The 12,194-nt window shown below is 30.9% G+C and overlaps 1 long non-coding RNA gene across 1 annotated transcript in view; it reads right to left on the bottom strand.

The window, feature by feature from the left end:
• Positions 1-7,224, bottom strand: part of LOC142318905 (uncharacterized) — a 40,500-nt gene extending 33,276 nt beyond the window's left edge. Inside the window, exon 1 of the long non-coding RNA XR_012755072.1 lies at positions 7,068-7,224. This is a non-coding gene — a long non-coding RNA (uncharacterized LOC142318905). The remainder of the gene's footprint in view (positions 1-7,067) is intronic.
• Positions 7,225-12,194: the final 4,970 nt, after the last annotated feature.

Here is a 12,194-nt window from a genome sequence, read left to right as displayed (position 1 = left end):
CACAGGTTTGTTGTTTTATATGCATGTGGTCTCAGTATTTCTGTGTTACTAACAAACAGGTTGTGTTTATTCAGTCTGAAGACATGAACATAAATTATTTATATAATAGTTTCTACTTACCAACAATCTTTAATAGTAATGTTTTGAGTGCTTTCAAATTATTAATCCGTCCTCAGGAACAATAATGTGTTATACATTATAATTATTTACTTCATATATCATTAATTATACTAAATTGAATTTTATAAAAATATAACTAAATATAACAATTATCAAAAGATAAAATAAAGTTAACGTTATCCATCATGTCAGTATGAAGGACACTAAATTGTTGTTTAAATTAATTTAAATGACGTGAACATAGTTTGGATTAAAAAAGGAATATCATTCCATAAAAAAGGAATGTCATCAGTCCATGAATAATCTGATGACAGAAGTGTGGATGAACTGTTATTGTTTATTGATCTGGTTCAGGTAAACATAACTCAATACTAAAATAATAAAATGAACATATGACCACACACTGCGGAATCTAAATTAACACTAACAATGGCGGCCTTCCTACCACTAGGGACTCTCTAGCGGCAGACAACAGTACAGCTGGTGCCAATCACAACTTGGAACATGCGCCCCACCTAAATGTACTAAGTGGGTACATTTACAATTATATAGGAAAAATTTACTAAATTAATACAACCAATGGAAATATTAAATACATACAAGCAATGTTAAGTGAATTAAGAAAGAATAAACAATAAAAAAAAAAATAAAATAATTTTAGATGCACAATTAAACAGTGTTCATACATCAAAATAAATAAACAAATAGTAGAGTTGTGTTCTTGAATAAAGAGAGACTAACTGCCTCATTCAGGAAATGGACACAAATTTAGTAATTGGACGTTTCACAGTATTATTGTCAGTCTTTAAAGTTACGACTTGTACTAATTCATCACTACCAGGATGCACTTCCTGAATCAATCCCGTATGCCACTGAAATGGTGGTACATTGTCATCCCTTATGAGGACTAAAGTACCTGGCTTCAAGTTTGGATGTTGAGAACTCCACTTGGAACGTTGTTGAATATTATGAAGATAACCCATTGACCATTTCTGCCATAAATACTGCATGATTTGTTGAACTCATTGCCATCTTGGTAACCTGTTAACAGTTACATCTACAAGATCAGGATCAGGAAGGGAAGTTAAATTTTCTCCTACCAAGAAATGACTGGGTGTCAGAAATGAATGCTCAATAGGATCATTAGATAATGTACACAAGGGTCTCGAATTTAGACATGACTATTTGAGATAATAATGTAAGCATTTCTTCATAGGTCAGACTCTGATTCTCTGCAGTTCGTCGAAGGTGGTAGGTACTTCATTGATCGTACTGCTGCTTCCCACGAGCCACCAAAATGGGGAGAACTGGAAGGTATGAAATGCCAGTTGAATTCTTCATCAGCAGCAAATGTAGCTAGTTTTTCTTGTTGTTCCTTTGAACATAAAAATTTCCCTAACTCCTTTAGTTGATTATTGGCTCTAACAAAATTTGTTCCATTGTCACTATACAAATTGACACACCTTCTCCCGCATCAGATGAATCTTTGAAATGCAGCTATAAAAGCCTGAGATGACAAGTCATTAATGAGTTCAATGTGAACAGCCTTCGTCGCTAAACATACGAAAATTGTAATATAGGCCTTGATTGTTTTACTTAGAGGTGCTCCACTCTTTAACAACAGAGGACCAGTGTAATCCACATCTGAGTTCAGAAAGGCACGAGCTGGTTATACATGGTGTTTAGGTAGTATTACCATTAATTGTTGGGACACAGCTGCACAAAATTTGAAACAAATAATGAAATTGTGATTAACCTTCTTGACAATTTGACGAATTTTTGGTATCCAATAGCTCTGTCTAATTGAGGAGATTAATAGTTGAGGTCCAGCATGAAGCACCTTGATGTGCTCGTCTAGCACTATCATATGTCAGCTGATGATGATGTGGTAAAATTAATTGAAATTTCCCATCGTAAGGAGGAAGAGATTTTTGAAGACGTCCACCTACATGTAGCATTTCCTTGTTATCTACAAAATGGGGAAGACAGCAAATTTTACTTTTATAGGAGAATTCTGATAATGAATTTAGATCACTGATTTCTACTTTATGACATACCTTATGATACAATTAAGAGCGTATTTAAGTTCCATTCTTTATAGCGTTCCAGTATTTTTTGAACTATTGCAACAGTTATGACTGAAACTTAAAGAATAAGCTAAGATTCGTTGCAATTTTGAAAGTGATGAGAGTTTATAAGGCATATTCCACTCATCCTCTTCGTGTTGTTGCAATCAGACTAACATTTATTCTTTCTTCAGAAATCTCAATTTGTGTGATGACCTAAAAATCAGGCGGCCAACATACTACTTCTTTCATTCTAAGTTGGTTAATCTTAAGTTGCAACGGAAACACACCTCTGGAAATGAGATCTGCAGGATTTTCATGAGATGACACATGATTCCATTTTGCATCTCTAGTTAATTCTTGAATTTGAGTTACATGATTAGCTACGAATGTTTTCTACCTGTCTGGAGAAGCAGAAATCCAACACAACGCTACTGTAGAGTCAGACCGTAGGTGAATTTGATTAATTTTAACTCCAAGAATATCACGTACTTTCTTAAATAATTGGCTCAAAAGTAATGCTGCACACAATTCCAGACGTGGTAAAGAAATTTTCTTAATAGGAGCTACCCTCGATTTTGAGCATAATAATTTTACTGTGATACTCCCATCAGAATTCACAGAACGCAGATAAAGGCACATAATAAGCCTGCATAAGCTTGTTCTGATGCGTCAGCAAAGCCATGTAGTTGGATCTCCATAGGAGCTGCCTCTGCTAATACTTGATGGTTGATTCGAAAGTCCTTCACCTTAGGTAACTGACAGTGCAATGCTTGCCATTTCCTTTGCAATGTATCAGGAAATTCATCATCCCATTGAAGTTTTTCCTTCCACAGATGTTGCATAAATATTTCAAACATAATAATTACACGACCAATTAAACCTAATGGGTTGAAAATAGATGCAATTGTTGAAAGTACATTTCTTTTACTGGTTTTTTGTTGACTGTTTTTATCATTAAATGTGATTTGAAGTTTATCTGAGGTAGGATGCCATGCTATACCTAGCGCTCTAATAGTTTCTTCACCATTAAATTAGAGAGGAAGTTGTGATTCTCCATCTTCTTCTTGAATATTTATTAATAGATCAGAATGATTTGCCACAATGTGCTACATCTTGCTGTAAATGTGGCACTTTTGGGCCACATTTACAGCAAAATTGTTTTGAATCACATTTTGAAGCTAGATGATTGCTATGTAGGCAATTGAAACATGGCTGGTTTTTACGAATAAGTGCTTCTCTTTTAATATTTAATTTCAGAAATTCAGAACACCTAAATAAATCATGTGTGCGATTACAAAGTATACACAACCCTTGAACGGCTAAATACAATTTTTTGGCTTGCTTGAATTCAGGTCTCAAAGCTTGTTTGGTGAGAGTTATATCATTGGAGTGTAATGTAGTAAGAACTTGACACCTATCTTCTAACAACAACAATATATCTGCTAAACTGGGAGGCTCAGCCCCTGAATTTTTATATTCCCACGCCCTTGATGTAGCAACATCTACATTGACTAAAATCAACTGTGATAACAGTAATTCATGCAACAGTATCATATTATTTATTGCTTCAATGGCACTTATATTACTTCTAACACTGTTAATGAGTTTTTCGAAGATTATTGTATGACTCTTTAGAGACGCAGAATGAATTTGGGGTTATTATATCGCTTATAAACTAGATCCCATGCAACGGGAAAATTATCTGCAGTTATAGGTAGATTAGCAATGATTTCCTTGGCCTAGTTTGTTAAGGAAGAATTTAAATAATGCAGGCGTTGAATATCGGACAATGCATGATTGTCTATAACTAAGCTCTTAAACACATCCTTAAAGTGAACCCACAGGCTGAAATCACCACTAAATGAGGGTAAAGTGATTGCTGGGAGTGTTACTGATGAATTTACTACATTAGAACTAGGTTCCATAGCTTTATTTCCTACAGTAATAGTTGTCACATCTTTCGTTCTCCGTTCATCGAGAAGTTTTTCCATGGCTACCCTGATAGAGAAAAATTGCTTTTCAACTATTTCAGTGTCGAACGCATGGTTCGATTCTGTGTGAATTTCTAGTAATAACTGCCCATCACAATATTTTTTTCACGATTCTAGTAAGGCTCCTAATCTGACATTAAAACTTTAAGTGCCACGTGAGTCCAACGTGGATTCACAGAGTTACAGATCTAATGGCCGTGTGAGTCAAATGTGTCATCACATGTTAGGTTTAGTTATATGGCCATGTAACTTCGCTCTGGAGTCACAGTTCCTATTAAAACACATGGCAAGTGAAAGAGCATGGCCAGTATATCATGAAACTGTTATTGGCCTGTTGATAGGGAGTCCACACTGGTGTCACATGGCTATTACTTTATGATAAATGTAATGAAATAATGCAGAATATCAGTATTACAATATGATGTTATTTTTATTGACAAAAGCTATACTAAAGCAATTGCAAAAAATCTGCTAGAAAATGGGCTTGAAAATAAAATATAGATAATAAAATTTCAACTTGAAAATAAAAACAAGTCATGTCTGAGGTCATATGACATCACAAGCAACAATATGTTGGGTGCTGTTGACAGGTATTGTGAGTTGCATCAGATATGAATAAATGGTGCTATAGGAGCAATATCGGATTCAATGTGTTGCATGATTATCTCGATGGGCCTAGGCCTGTCAGAGGATACCTACCTTTCTCTAAACTGTTTATGGATACAGCTTGTGAATGAAGTGGTGGCAAATACTGTGTACACATTAGTTTACAACTTCATCAACAACAACCTTTAAGAGGATAAACTTAGAGCGGTGTAGAAACAACAGTATTAAAAAAAAAGCTATAAGCCTACTATTTCAATACAGTTCAATCTCTTGACAAAATCTACACCAAAATTTAATGTTGAAATATAGCAATACAAAAACCTTACCCATGATAAAACAGATCTCCTGGTTTTATCTCATGATAAAACCATCTCATTTCTGATCGTTATAGGTGAAGACATCAAAATTTTGCCTGTTGATTCGATTAAAAAGACATGTCACATTACATTTAGAGTGTACTAAATGTAAAACAGGTTTTGTACAGAAAATGAATGTTATGTCAGAGAAGGTAGACAAAGTACTCTGTAGCATCCTCATCCCATTGGAGAAGACACCCTCCATGGCGTTACGGTTGCCAGTTCACCCCTTTCATACCTAGCTTTGAGGGTTTTACCGGAGGTCATCTTCATTACCTCAGCAACAGACATCTTCCACCAGTCTCAACTGCCTCAGTCAGAATGCCACGAATGACATTCCCATCGGTGTGCTACACTAGCCTAGTTAGCCATACAAATACTTTCATAATATTAAGTAAGACCGTCCCGATTGAGCTGGTAACTAACACTACACCTACCCAAAAATGGGAAAAAGCAATTACTACATGCAACACCAAGCAAGACACTAAACAACGAACTATAAAATAACTTTTGATTTGTTATTTTAAAACATAACTTGAAATCCATAAAAATATGCAATAAAATAATAATTATTAAATTAACACCAAAAAATTTTATAAAAATAAATAAATAAAAACATAAATATGTAAATAAACTTAAACACAAAAACATAAAATGAAATCAACAACTATCTAAACACTATAAAACTAACAAAAACATAAACATAAACCCAATCATAACCATTACATATAAAACAGGAATAGAAAATAATAACAGTACTAAATTAATAAGGGAAACTAACAGATACCAGAACATTAAAAAAATCAACTATCTAAATATGAACTATCTATTTATCTATTTGACTGCTAAGAAAGTCCCAAGCACATTTGTACACAGGAAATTCTTCTGACCTACAGTTGTGTCTAGCCGGCTTCTTTACACAAGAACAATTTATACACACAGGTGGACCCCCTTCTTTTTTGACCAAACAATCTATATTACGATGCTCTTCCTTACTGTAGTAGGAGCAGAGCTCCTTTTCTTTGCATGATTTGGCTACAAGCCCAACCTTAAACACTGAAACCTTTATGTAATTAACATTGGGTCATAACCATTACCATTATGTAATGGTTACATAACCATTATTTTGTAATTTAACCAATGGGTCACCTTTATGTAACCTTTTACCCTACAAGATCAAAAGACTATGAACAAATATCCATTTTCTACAAAAGCTTTCTGCAACTCCTTTTTTCATTCAATAACGTAGTGCACTTCACTGCTATCTTTTCTTCCAGTCCGAAATACTATTTTACAAAGCTTATTAAATTTCTCTAATGCATATTTAATGTTTTGAACTCAAATGGCATTAATAAAACCCTCCTCACCTAAATTCCGCGTAACATCATAAAGTATCATGTGTGGTTGCAAAAGCTTCTTAACAACAGTCTTGATGGGATACTGACGTATCCCCTCATTTTACCGAATACTATTTTCTGTCTTACTATCATTTGTGACTATTCGTTCACCTTTAAGATTATCTGTAAAACTTACCTTTAATTCCTGCTTGCTAGCATCCAACTTCTTTATAAATTCATCCTTGAAGGCCTCTGGAGTAATACCAACAGGCTTTTCTATCAAGACCTTTTGTTTTGACACAACAGTGGTATGAACGTCTAAATAAACTTCTTGGTCATAGTCGGCAAATCAGATTTTGCTCTCTCACCCATCAGAGGGGTGGGTATGTAGAGGCCCTAAAGCCCTCTACATACCCCTGGAGCCCGTGCGAAGCCGGGTAGAAATTCTAATATATATTTTTTGTTAACATTTAGTTCAATCTACTACTTACATTTCATTACTGTTTTTATATTATCTATTTCTGTTAAAACAACACACAGTAAAACTGAAAATAAAACTGTTAAAAACGAACGTGAACATAGGCTAACCTTTCAATCTTAAAATTCAATAATAATTTGGTTAAAGTATAATAGACGTATTTAATTATTATTTAGTAACCAAAAAACCATTAAACAAGATTTTCTTAAAATATTGCTACAACCATTGTTTTTTACGTTCTCTCAATTGTTTACTCACTACGACTGATTTAATTTCACTTAACCTCTCTTTGCCCGAACATATGATCAAATAAAATCTGCTACATATATACGGCTGCATTGATCATAGTTGTTTTTATTGATGACTATTTTTATTGTTTTTATAAAAATAAAGATTACATTATTTTTATAAATTATAATAAAATAGTATTATAAATAAAAATTCAATTCACTTATAATTATAATAAAAATTCATAAATAAATAAAAATTATTCATTCATTAAAATTAAAGGTTATAAATTCAATTAAGAAAAAGAAGTAAATTAAGGGAAGATAACGACGATCTTGTTTTCGACGTTAGTCGGTTAACGTATCGTCGTCGCAATAACGGAGCAGTTAACTTCAAATCCGTCGTTACTTTAAAATAAAATGTAAAACTGACCAGGGTTTTAAGTTAAAATTAGGGCAAGCTTATTGAATACACCATATTAATGCTAGGAATAATGTTATCTTATAGTTTTAAGTATTTTAAATTGAATTATTTAATTAAAACTTTAACGTAAATGTTTACTGCGTTTTAGTAAACAACGTGGCAAATAACTTTTTCAAAATTATAAAATTTAACGAACTATAATAATTCATTTAATATTTTATCTATTTTTAATATAAATATGCATCGATTGAATTATATGATGATATATTTTGTATTGTATTTTAAATTAATATGATATGTTTGATAAAAAATAGTTTTTTCTAGAATGTTCCATGCTTTCATGATGACACATTCTTTCTTTTTTCTATTACAGTAATGTAATTAAACATTTTATGTAACAACATTTTCAGTTTTTTCGCTATATTTACTATTATTACTATAACATTTTTTTCTATATTTTGATTGAATTTAAAAAAAAGATGATGAAATTAAATGGCTGCTACATTACATAATGTAAGATTATTCATTGTAAGCTGTTGAAATTTTCTCTACAATCTTATTTGATATGAAGCTGAATGTGTCATTTTGTTATATTTACAGTTGAATTGTTAAACTAGTAACAGCAGTATGAAATTACTATTTATATCAGAGACTTATTTTATCAATTATTGAGAAAGACTGGTAGAATTTATGCTGTTTTAAAGTAATGATTTGAATCTCTTTATTTGAGATTACATGATCACTTGTCATTCTTAAATAAACAAAATAGATTAATATTATTTATTGTTATTTCAGTATTTTTTATTTGGGCATAACATAAACCATTGTTTTCTGTTATTTCTTCTGTTTAATATGAGTAATTATTAATTTTATTTCATGAGTACTTTTTTAATAATTAAAAAAAAACAAAAAAACACCTTTATAAACACAATATAATGTTATTTACAAGTTTTCTATCGTTTATCTAATTTTTTTTTTCAAAATTTCTATAACTTTTAATTAATGGAAACCTGATTACTATATAAATTTCAGAACAGATCATCATTTATAGAAGATTTTATCAAATATAATGTAAGAGTTAATAAAATTCTATATTAAACAAACAGATGTAATTTTGGACAAACATAAAAATGAAAAGATGTAACCGTTTCTTCATTTTAAATAAAAACAAATCGTTCATAAATCTATTTGTACTTTTTCGAAAACTTATAGAAATTATATACTTAAATATAACATAATTCGTAACTTTTTTTTTTGTCTTCAGCCATTTGACTGGTTTGATGCAGCTCTCCAAGATTCCCTATCTAGTGCTAGTCTTTTCATTTCGGTATACCCACTACATCCTACATCCCTAACAATTTTGTTTTACATATTCCAAACGTGGCCTGCCTGACAATTTTTTCCTTCTACCTGTCCCTCCAATATTAAAGCGACTATTCCAGGATGCCTTAATATGTGGCCTATAAGTCTGTCTCTTCTTTTAGCTATATTTTTCCAAATGCTTCTTTCTCCATCTATTTTCCGCAACACCGCTTCATTTGTCACTTTATCCACTCATCTCATTCTCATGAGTCCCATAACATTCTCCTATAGCAATACATTTCAAAAGCTTCTAATCTTTTCTTCTCAGATACTCTGATCGTCCAAGTTTCACTTCCATATAAAACGACGCTCCAAACATATACTTTCAAAAATCTTTTCCTGACATTTAAATTAATTTTTGATGCAAACAAATTATATTTCTAACTGAAGGCTCATTTCACCTGTGCTATTCGGTATTTTATATCGCTCCTGCTTCGTCCATCTTTAGTAATTCTACTTCCCAAATAACAAAATTCTTCTACCTCCATAATCTTTTCACATTCAGTGGTCCATCTTTGTTATTCTACTACATTTCATTACTTTCGTTTTGTTCATGTTTATTTTCATGCGGTAGTTCTTGCGTAGGACTTCATCCATGCCATTCATTGTTTCTTCTAAATCCTTTTTACTCTCGGCTAGAATTACTATATCATCAGCAAATCGTAGCATCTTTATATTTTCACCTTGTACTGTTACTCCGAATTTAAATTGTTCTTTAACATCATTAACTGCTAGTTCCATGTAATGATTAAAACGTAACGGGCAAAGGGAGCATCCTTGTCGGACTCCCTTTCTTATTACGGGTTCTTTCTTATGTTCTTCAATTATTACTGTTGCTGTTTGGTTCCTGTAAATGTTAGAAATTGTTCTTCTATCTCTGTATTTGAACTGAAATTTATTTAAAATGATGAACATTTTATTCTAGTCTACGTTATCGAATGCCTTTTGTAGGTCTATAAATGCCAAGTATGTTGGTTTGTTTTTCTTTAATCTCCCTTCTCCTGTTAATCTGAGGCTTAAAATTGCTTCCCTTGTCCCTATACTTTTCCTGAAACCAAATTGGTCTTCTTCTGACACTTCTTCCACTCTCCTCTCAATTCTTCTGTATAGAATTCTAGTTAAAATTTTTGATGTATGACTAGTTAAACTAATTGTTCTGTATTCTTCGCATTTATCTACTCCTGCTTTCTTTGGTATCATGACTATAACACTTTTTTTGAAGTCTGACGGAACTTCCCCTTTTTCATTCGTAACAAAAAATATAAATCATCTAAGAGATAGAAACATACAATAGTTACACCGCATTACATTATTTATGCTCTGAGCTACTATATTTTTCATTTATATCTCAAGAGATTTTAATTTTAATGAAATATAATTTTATATTCATGTTTAGTTTCTTTCATCTCTATATTTCTAGAAAAGTGGAAACAGAACATGATTGCATATTTGTCACAATATATAAACTCTCCTTAACTGATCTCATGATTTTTTTTCAATTTTTAATAGCTTTATTTTCTTATTTATTGCATCAGACTTATTATTCCTGTCATTCTTAAAAATTAGTTTGTTAAAAAAATCGATTATAAAAATATATTGCATGACTTTTATCTTTGTCCGATTTTCTTTTACTATATTTTATTAGAAATTTGAAATTATACTGGAAAATAAATAATTTTAATTAGATAGATAGACCTTTATTTAATAAATAATATAAGATAAAATTCATGTAAAAGGAAATTCATGGTAAAAAGTTAACATTTCAGTAAGCTCTCCCTTGTTTGTTTTCGTTTGGCACATCTATGGATCGTATTAAAAAAAAACTTTACGCTGAATTTTTTTTATTTTTCAGCCAGTATTCTTTCATTCTTGGACAAGTACATCTTTTTCTATGTGGGAAAATTTTCTTCCCCATTTTCCTCTTTGTTTTCCTGAAACTCTTGAATTTCTTTTATTTCTAAAAGTATATCGGTATAAAATTTTTCTTCTTTAATATTTAATTCCTTTAGATCTTTCTTATTTTCTTGAAACCAGCTATTTTTAATTTTCAATTTTAGAAAGCTAATTATTATTATTTTCTTTTTTAATTGGTTGTCTTCCATTCTTTTTTTTTTTTTTTTGTTTCTATAAAAGCCCTGAACTTCTTCATAAGATCTTAAGATATTTTATTTATTTTTATATTTATATCCTAAGATCTTTCTTAAATTTTCCTTTATTTTTCCAATCTCAGATTCTTTAATCATCATCATCATTTTTGCAGCTTATAAGAATCTATCCTGTTTATTGATTGATATTTTTCATTTTTTCCCGGCAACACAAATTTTCAATCATCTTTTCAAGGATGACCAACCCATGTCCTTGAGAATCATGAAATAATTTTTCAATTGTCATTTATATACACAACTTTACAATTTAATTGTTTATTTATCCTTAATAAAATTTTAAATAATCATTTTTATATATGTTCATAATTTTACGTTTTACGTTTATGTTGATTTTTTTCATGACCAAATATAACGGCTCCTTTTATTTTCACAATATTTTATATTTTTAATTTCATATGTTTTTCTAGACAAATTTTTATATATCTTTCTATAGATTGAATTTAAAAAATTTTTATAAATTTATTATTTTTTTCGTCTTCATATTGTCGCGTGGTTCCGCGGCTCGATCTGGATATTGCGAGGTTGACAATTTAGAATGTTTATATAATTACAGTTTATTGGTTTAAAATGTTCATAATTAAAACCAGACAAATTAATAATAATAATAAGTGACAATGATAAAACAATTAATGAACACAAAAATTAATATAATAATTACAACTACAATAATAATAGTCAGAATAATAGTAGTGATCGATCAAGTCGTTCGGTAGAATGACGCCGACGAGAGTTTTTCCACACCGAAAAACTTATTTACTCTGACCAACTCGCAAATCGACATTTCAGAATTTTTAAAATAAAGAAAAATAATAATTTTGATAAATTAAAACTATATATAATCGCAGAAATAGATGTTTTTAATGAATATAGGTTTTTTCGATAAATATGTGATAATCTTTGTAATTTTACTTTTTTTTTGAAAATGTGAAATTTTTGTTCTTCTAAGCTTTTTTGAGGTTTATTCCTTTTTTGAGGTTTATAATTTTTGAGTTTATTCCTAACCCGTTTACGAATCGCGCCGTTAGATAGCTGTATGATGATATTAGGTAGAGTACAAAA

The sequence above is a fragment of the Lycorma delicatula genome, chromosome 2 (assembly GCF_047948215.1).
Source record: "Lycorma delicatula isolate Av1 chromosome 2, ASM4794821v1, whole genome shotgun sequence".
NCBI classification, from domain to species: domain Eukaryota; kingdom Metazoa; phylum Arthropoda; class Insecta; order Hemiptera; family Fulgoridae; genus Lycorma; species Lycorma delicatula.
This window is presented reverse-complemented; position numbering and strand designations above follow the sequence as displayed.